The sequence below is a fragment of the Bemisia tabaci genome, chromosome 1 (genome assembly GCF_918797505.1).
Source record: "Bemisia tabaci chromosome 1, PGI_BMITA_v3".
Lineage (NCBI taxonomy): Eukaryota > Metazoa > Arthropoda > Insecta > Hemiptera > Aleyrodidae > Bemisia > Bemisia tabaci.
In genome coordinates this window covers 46337009-46346104 of record NC_092793.1, presented here as the reverse complement: position 1 = coordinate 46346104, position 9096 = coordinate 46337009, and positions in this window count along the sequence as shown.

Here is a 9096-nt window from a genome sequence, read left to right as displayed (position 1 = left end):
TTGTTGGGAACTTCTGGTTTACCTGATGCGCCCTTCCCAGCTGCTGGGTTCCTTGCTGAGTACCTCTTTCTCCCAATGACATATTCAGGGGAAAGGCTATGAGTTTCTTGTTTTTCTTTTTTTTTTTTAACTCTCAAATACTTTGGATTAAATTATGAATAAGAATTTCTGGGGAAATATTCACAAGTTTCCCAGAAAATTTGTATTTAATAAAATCAAATTTGGTAGCATCTAGAGGCCCCTTAAACGAAATGTACATCGCTTTTACGTCAAAATCATAGGATTATCTCTTTTGTGTCCTCTGGTTTTTGTTGGTGGCAAACTTACGCAATATTCCAAAAAAATAACTTTTTTTAGCTTTCGTTCACGGATTTCATTAGTACATAATATCAATAGATAGCTTTAGTTGCTGGACAGTCCACGGGTAGGTCGAAGTTGATTTATAAACCAATAAATTTTGCAGATCAATATTTGGAAAATAACGGCTTGCGCTGGTTTTGCAAGGTTCGCATTTAACGTTGTCATTGACGAGCTATTCTGATAAAGATCGCTGATGTTCATGGATTCTTTGCTACTCTCGAATGCACTTACCGCATTTTACGTCAGCTTCAGACAAGCATTCCCTTTTTAACTGTTTGCAGTTATACCGTAACAGCCATACGCCCAAGTAGATGAAAAGGCTGAACTTCAAGGGTACGTCAGTTTTTTAAAGCTGATTTAAATTTCAGCCAGTCACCGCTCCGCGTTTTTCGTTCGTGCACTGCTCTCGTTACACTTTGAAGGTAGGTTAGTGTACTCTCTTTTTGATAACAATTATTAGCCAACGAAATACTCACATCGGGCGGGATACCTAAAAGAATGCAAATTTTGGCTCGGTGGCTTTCACCGGGTGCCGTAATCTATGCGCTCATTTTTGTGAATGCAACTTATCAAAAGACTCCCCTCGATGCATTAATAGACCTCGGGCTGATATAGGGTTGACTAGGACAATAGCAATTGTAAAGTGTTCGATATTCTGCATGCATTGAGGTCAACTTCGTCTAATTTGTGGTCTATTAAAACTTAGGATGCATTTGAAACACTTGCGCTAATTCATGAGCGGATCCAAGAGGGGGCGTGGGGGGGCGACCCCCCCCCCCTTGCTTGAAAAAAGGAGGATGGGAAAGGGAAGGAAAAGAGAAGGAAGGATCGGAGAAAAGAAGAAAGGACACTAATCTGGTAATTATTGATGACGAATTCGACTATGCTCATCACATGCTATAAAATTTCGACAATTTTCTGGGTGCTCCCTACCACACACCTCGTTCAAAGTGTCTGTATACGCTCATGTGCTAATTGTACTGATCCTGAATTTTACTTGAGTGCTCATGACTTTCATGCTTTGATGCGTTCCGCGCAAGATGGTATGGCTGTTTCATTAAACCTAATCCACGGATTAAATTCTTTGTTCCTTCTTTGAAGCAAAAGCAAAGCCTCCTAAATGTGGAAAATCATGTTTCCTTCTCTTTTAAATTGAATTAATTTGAGTTGATCCCTCCGATGATTTTAATTCGGCTACATTTCTCGATCAGGAATTACAATTTCTGGCCCATCCGTAAAAATACTTTTGTGCTCAGGGGAACCAATGGTACATACGTTGTTTCGAAACTGAGTCAGGTATTGTTGTTCCTAATTACAAAATTTAGTTCAATTTTCGGAGAAACTTTTAAATCTTTCCTCCCAGATTTTTCAGAGGAATTCATTACCAGTTGAACCCATCTATTCTGAAAGGAACAGCATGAAAGTATTATATTAAGTATTCAATAGGTCCTATAACTTGATCTGAAATATTTGAAAATTTAAATGAAGAATATTCATGTACATGACTTTCTTATAAAATAAATATTCCTTTGGGGAGAATTAAACACCGTTCAAATGCTTATACTTTTTTTTTTTTTTTAGCACGGCATAATACAGAGTGTCAAGTGGTCAAAGAGGTCAGCGGGCGAGATCAATAATTTGACATTTACCGATTTCAATCCCAATTTTATCAGCAAAGTTTAGGTCAAAAGAGTGTGGACGGCTTTCAGAAGACCTTCCTCACATTTAATGCACAATGCAAAAATAATCGAGTTGACCATAGCTGAAAAATAAAGAACATTTGTCGATCACGCGTGCTCTCACAAACCTAATTTAAAACTCGCTAGAGGTATAAAACTCAGGATGAAACTTAGTCGCACCAGTCACAATATAAAACGCCCGCAAGAAGTCGGTTATGCAATACCACATGACCGCAAAGTTGATATTGTTGTGTAGCAGACAGGCGGATGCCGATGTATTGAGACTGAGCGTATACCTGTTTCAATGTACAATGAGCTCTTTTAGACACTTTTCTGTGTTTATTGGCTGAACAATATTGAAGAATGACATTTCATAATAACATTCTTTTATGCGCCAGTGCAGTGTCAGTCCATTTTTTTCAGGTTTGTTGATATTCCTTTTCATTTTTGTTTTTCATCGCTTTCCCGCGGCCAACTTAGTTAGTATCAGAAAACCCTCAGGAGCAATGACACCACTGCAACTGCAACAAATGCAACTAAAAACGGAGCATTGGCGTCGACAAATAAAAGTCACTACGCCAACCATAGTGTCATGTAAATTGGTGCAGCTTTAATTTTTGCATAATTTACGATACTCTCCTAATTTACTGCTTCGTTATCAAAAAGTCTCTTTGCCACCTATAAAATTATAAAATGGGCCTTTAAATTAGATTTTGCAGTTAAATCATGTTTAAAATTGTAGGAGTAAAGTTCCGATACACATTACCATTAAACCATTACCATACACACCATTGGACTAAAAATCGGGTCTCTCGTGGGTTGCCCTTAATTAGTCCATTACCTCTCCTTTGTTAATTTCAACCACCCGCTTCCACCAATAGGATCCCTCCATATCTCTTTTGTCTATAGCTTTTGTCTATAAATTTCAAACAATCGACCCGCGGATCTGCACATTACATCCGCCGGATTTTAGAAATGAACGATGGATCCTGAGTCGGAATGAATTTTTTTTCGCGGAAAAACTCATCAATTCTTACGAAGATGAAAAGCGCTTACCGATACACTCCCGTTTTCCCGACCGGGAATAAAAACTTGAGAATGAATGAAAACAGGAAAACGGGAGGCATTTGTCTAAGGGCGAGACGAGACGAGAAAATTGAGCGAGTTGATACGAGAGAGGAGGTGCTTGAGTCGCACTCAATCCAATTTGGAGTGATGGGCGCTTAATTATGAGAAGCGGAACAATTGGAAAACTAGTACCTCAACGCCAGGAGTTATTTATAAAGAGTGGTACATTGTTGCCAAATTTCCCTCCCATGCAATTAATTTGCATGGATCCATGTAGCAGAAAACCAGGATCGGTGGGGACGAATGAGCTATTTATTTTGCTTATGTCGAGAGGCAAATAGTCGAATGAGGCCATTTTTAGAGTGCTCATGCATATATTGTCAAAGCTTAAAAACCTACAATATTTTGCATGAAATTTTGACACAAGAATCAAAGGAATTACCACTATTTAAAAACAAATTACAGCTCAAAGCGCTAAAAATCTTATAAATCATTGTGAAATAATATGAAATTTAATGGAGAATTTTCGTCCATCTTTCTGGATGATCTCTGTTCAACAAATTCCAATGAATCAAAATTCCTGTCGGAAAATGTACTACCATTGTCGTTATTTTCACTGCATTGAAAGTTGCTTGCGGACTCATTTGAAATAAAGAAAATTGGTTAAAAAATAACCTCGAACAATCGTGTAATTTTTTACCAACATTCATGCTGTAAGTTTACTGGGAGATGTATCATTAGTTTATCCTGAGTTAATTTAAGATTCATCGAACAAAAAATATTTGTATTTTGAGAGTTACAAGGACGTGTGTGACCATATCCAGTATACACATACGACAGAATAGGTTGTTGTTTTAATTGAAACCATTTAATGGTTATGGGTTACGCACTAATAAATATTGAGCGTCCCAGTTACTAAATCAGTTTGTCCAAGTATAAGTTGCTCCTGCAAATAGACGGATACCTCTCGCATAGCCATTCACTCGTGAAGCTCTTTTTTCCGTCAACTCGTCGCAGCACTCTGGTCGTCAGTGGAGATTCAAACTGGATTAAGAGAATAGAACCAGATTAGATTTGTTAGACCATGAGTCACGAGCTGAATAAGTCGAACATATTTCCTTCTGTTAAAAACTCATAGTCGAAAGTAAATTTTTAGAATGTGGAAACAGACGTCGAGTTTCATATTTTATCCCTGACCATGAGTCTTAAGGAGGAATACAACTTCAAATCTCTTTTTTGCGGTTCGATCTAGATGTGATTTGATATTGAGGAAGAAAGGAGGTGTTTGCATTCGGGGCATCTTCACATGAGAAAAACATTTTCTCGCATATGGGACCATAAGCTCAGATCATATGGATTTATGAAGTTTCCGGATCGTGCATCCGATAATTTAAGGTCCAACTGTCGAAGTTGGGGTCACGCATCTGAAGTATTTCGGTACTTCCGTTGAAACTTCTATGGACTGAAGTACTTCATGTCAGACGTGTGACCCGTACTTCGTCAGCTGGGCCTAAAGTTTTCCTATGCACAACTCGAAAACTTCAGAGATCCACAAGATCACAACTTCGGATCCCTTTAAATTTTCTCTCCGTTTTAGAGAAAAGGTTGATAAGATTTAAGATAAGCGAACCGAAAAAAAGTGAAGTTGATTTAACAGTCTGGATGTAAAAAAAAGTGTTAGAACTCACAAAACGCTGAATTACCCGCTACAGCAGTTAGTTTCACATCTTGACATTGCTAAATTAACTATGCTGTACCGGTTAATTCAGCATTTTGAAAGTTCGCGCGCACTTTTTTCACATCCAGAATGTTCATTCAACTTCACTTTTTTTTCGGTGTGGGTTTACAGGCATTTTTGTCATTGATTTCCGTGAAAATGGTGTGGTTTACTGAAAGATAGACTTTTTTTCCACCATTTCTGAATTTCGATTTTTCAACTCGGTCTTTTGAGCCATGATAGATTGGGGTTGGCGGTGGTTGTTCGTGCCGGACTTGGCAGCATCGCGCGCCCCAACGCCGGGCGAAGGGTGGGGCGCGCCGGCGGGACGATCCGTAACCGAGCGAAAAAGCAGTATAAAAGTTCAGAGGTTTTTCATAATAAAACAGATCGTTAATCTTGAGTTGATTCCGCGAAAATGCTACGTCGCAGAGCGCGGGAGCTGCCATTGGACGACGGAGAATTAATAACGAGCTCCTCGCGTGACGTTGCCGTCCCCGCTTCCTTTCGACAAACAATTCGACGTCATTCGCGATTCCGGTGCCTACATTATCGAACGACCGCGATCGATAGAGAGCATTGCAAAAATATCCGCACACTGGAAAAAAAACACATTGGATCTAGAGTCCAGACGCTGGAAAACATTGACAAGAAAAAGGACTCTTGATTCAAGCAGATTTAAGCTTAAATCAAAAGGAAATCCGCTCAGATTAAGAGGCTTGGTTCTTGATTTAAGCTTAAATCTGATTGAATCAAGAGTATTTTTTCTTGTCGATGTTTTTAAGAGTCTGGACTCTAGATCCAATGTGTTTTTTTTTCCAGTGCAGATCCCGCACTCGGACAACTGGACGACGTTAAGCAAAAAAAAAGGAACAACATCTTCAGAGGATACTTTTGTGTAGTGGCATAAATTCAATTAAAGATGTTTAAATAGAGAATTTGCAGGTGTCTTAAATTTTGTCATATTCGTCTTTAAAATGGTACTACTAGGAAAACTGAGTACGAGGATATTCTTGGTTTCAAAATTGGACAATTATTAGAGAAAATATGACAAAATAACCTGATTTGCTAAAATACATGTGTTTAAATGGGAAATGCCATCAGATGACGTCATAAGGCGGCACATTTTCTTACTTTTCAATCTATTTATCTCCTATTTCCCATGTCAGAAAAAATCATGAAAAATACTGCGAACTCAGCTCATTATAGGCACTCTCAGATGAAGCAATAAAATTTTTGTGTGCAAATTCTCTATTGCGATGGATCCTTCATTTGAGCGTCAAGAGCGAACAAAAAAAAGGTACTAACATGAAAATGACTGGGACGTTTCGGGGCGGTATCAACCCCTTCTCAGCTAAGAGACAAAAAATTAAAAATGAAATTAATAAAAGTTAAAATAAAAAACTTAAAATTCAAAAGGGTGGGGGGGAGGCTGTGGAAATGTACCCTCCGCCAGGGCTCTTTCGGACCCATGTATAAAATACACATCGTTGACGGGTTTAACAAGATTTTTTCTCCCATTTTTTGGGGGCTTCCCATTACAGGGGCTCGCTTTTCCTATAGAATTTCTCCCGCAAGGTGTAGCGTTTCAACTTCATAGCTCTCTTTACAATAAATTCATCGGGATGATGCGTGGCTTTTGAATCGCACAGAATCACACTATATAGTAGAGGTTCGATAACAATAAATCACATTTACTATCCCAGAACTTTGTTTTTATTCATTTAAAGACACTTATCTAGCACCACCCACCATTTTCACCAGCAAGTCATTGGAAAACACAAAAGTTCCCCTTGGAACTGGTCCGGGCCTGCTCCGGTGGGAAATTTAAAGGATTGTGACAAATAAAAATTCCCCGGGGCCAAAAATTTTCGTTTTTTCTCAAAATCCAGTCAGAACCCGATGCTGGAGGAACTTTGTGGACCACTTTGTCAGGCACACTATTGTAGGTGCCAAACACTGGGAAAAAAACCACATTGGATCTAGAGTCCAGACTCTTGAAAACATTGACAAGAAAAACTGCTCTTGATTCAGTCGGATTTTTGCTTGAATCAAAACGAAATCCGCTTAAATTAAGAGACTTGGTTCTTGATTTAAGCTAGATTCTGATTGAATCAAGAGTACTTTTTCTTGTCGATGTTTTTTTAGAGTCTGGACTCTAGATCCAATGTGTTTTTTTTCCCGGTGAAATACGAAAATTACGAGCATTCTTATGAGCTGTCGGGTCTAGTTACTGGGGGTTAGCTTGAACAGCCCCTGTTCGAGAAGTTCGCGGTATGGGGCGAGAGAGAGTTGGCGTTCAATCGGGCAACGCACCCGAGAAACCGTTTTAGTTTCATCAATTACGTGTCGGGGCAGACTGCGCGGGGCCGCCCTTCGCGCGCCAACCCCACATTCCCGTGCACAAAATACCTTACAAGGGTTGTTTTATATGTTCGACATACGTTTATTAGTATTAAGATTAATGATGGCTGTTCGCTAATAAACCCGGGCGCGGCCTCGCTAGGCTGTGTCAGCCTGTCCAACTAAAGCTGCGGTGTTGAAAGCTTCGAGTCGCAGACATCAGTAGCGTCATTTCAGCAAAAGCTCGTGGCGCAGGGGGACTGTTGTGGGGAGGCAACATTTCCTCCGGGGGGGGGGGGGTTGAAACTTCCTATGATCTTGTAAATTTCTTCAAAATTGATTAGAATTGACTAAAATTTATTCTGTTCAAAGTCTTTGGTATATTCCCGAGAAAAACATATCGACGGTGTACGTCGGCAATCACATAACTCGTTTGCGGTGTCTGAAAATCTCCGCCTCTATGTTATTTTCATAAAGGAGAACAAACTGACATCATTCCTTGAAGTTTTTGCAGAATTTTCTTTGCACAGAGAAGCAAAATCACGGCAGTTTTAAAGAATTGCCGTTGAGTAGTTTTCCGTTTAAAAAATAAATAAGTATGACAGGAAATCTGCGACGTCGCAAATCGAGTCATGTGATTGCCGACTTACACCGTCGATATTTAATATTCCATTAAAGAAAACTCATAATTGAAAACATCCTTTTGTCGAACCAAAGAGAAACAATGCCAAAGGGCTACTAAGTACTCTCGCGTAGGTACCTAACTAAGGAATCTGATGAATTTAAAAAGAGAGTACACGAATAAAAATACCTAATAATAATAAAAATAACCAGGATGAGTCGAGGCTCATATTTTTTCAGCACTGATGCAGGACCGTAATTGTGACGTGATGGTATACGATTAAAGGAATATTATGTGTTTAAATGATTGTATCTGAGGAAGCAAAATTTTGCTGGAAAAAAATAAATAAAATTTGATTCTGTTTCTTCCTTTCAATCCTATCACGGAAAATCTACGAACATTTAGAACGGAAACATTTAATGGATACATTTCACGGCAAAAAAAAAAAAAAAAAAAAAAAAAAAAAAAAAAAAAAAAAATCATTGGGAAACCCTTCAAAACCTGGTGATTTCATAATTATTGGAGACAACAATGAAAATCAAAATCGACGATAAGACTGCAAAAACGCGTAAATCGTTTGCGATGTTTCAAAATTTCTTCTGCAATTCCATTTTATCAAAAGAGAAAGTAGTCATTTTATGCTTGAAATCACAGAAAATCCATCACTTAGAGAAGAAAAAATCAAGGTGAGGACTTTCAAAAGTCGCCACTGCTGCATGCCGTTCCACGAGCTGATTAAGTATTTACCGTAGGCCTGTCCCTTCATTTTAAAATATTATCCTGCTTGTTTAAAGAAACGAAAGTGTGAGAAAATAATGAAAACATTGTAATGTGTCAACGAGTGAGAAACAGGGATTGATCATGGGACCGGTTCATGGAGCCGTGCAGTCCGTCAAATCTTCTTCTTATATACTTACTTCTTCTTCGTGTATACAACGAATTCGCCGACGGGAACCGTCTGACTAGTCTATGAGGGATGACGTCACTATTCGACCACGCGGGAGCACCTGTTGCCTACAACAAAAATTGAGGGCAAAGTTACCTTTTTCCGAGTTTAGTGGAGAGCCTGCTTTATTCAAGCGAGCCCGAGTGAGCGTATCAATTCAGTGATACCACTATTCGACCACGTGGGAGCTCGTGTTGCCTACACTAAAAGTTGAAGGCAAACTGAAATGGCCTTGAAGTGTTTAAACTCTATATCGGATTGATGGGAAGCCATTTTCCGTGTGTGTTGCGAACATTATTCCATTTTTTCTCATCTCTTGTTTCTATTATCTTCTTCTTTTTACTCATTTCAGCTTTCTTTA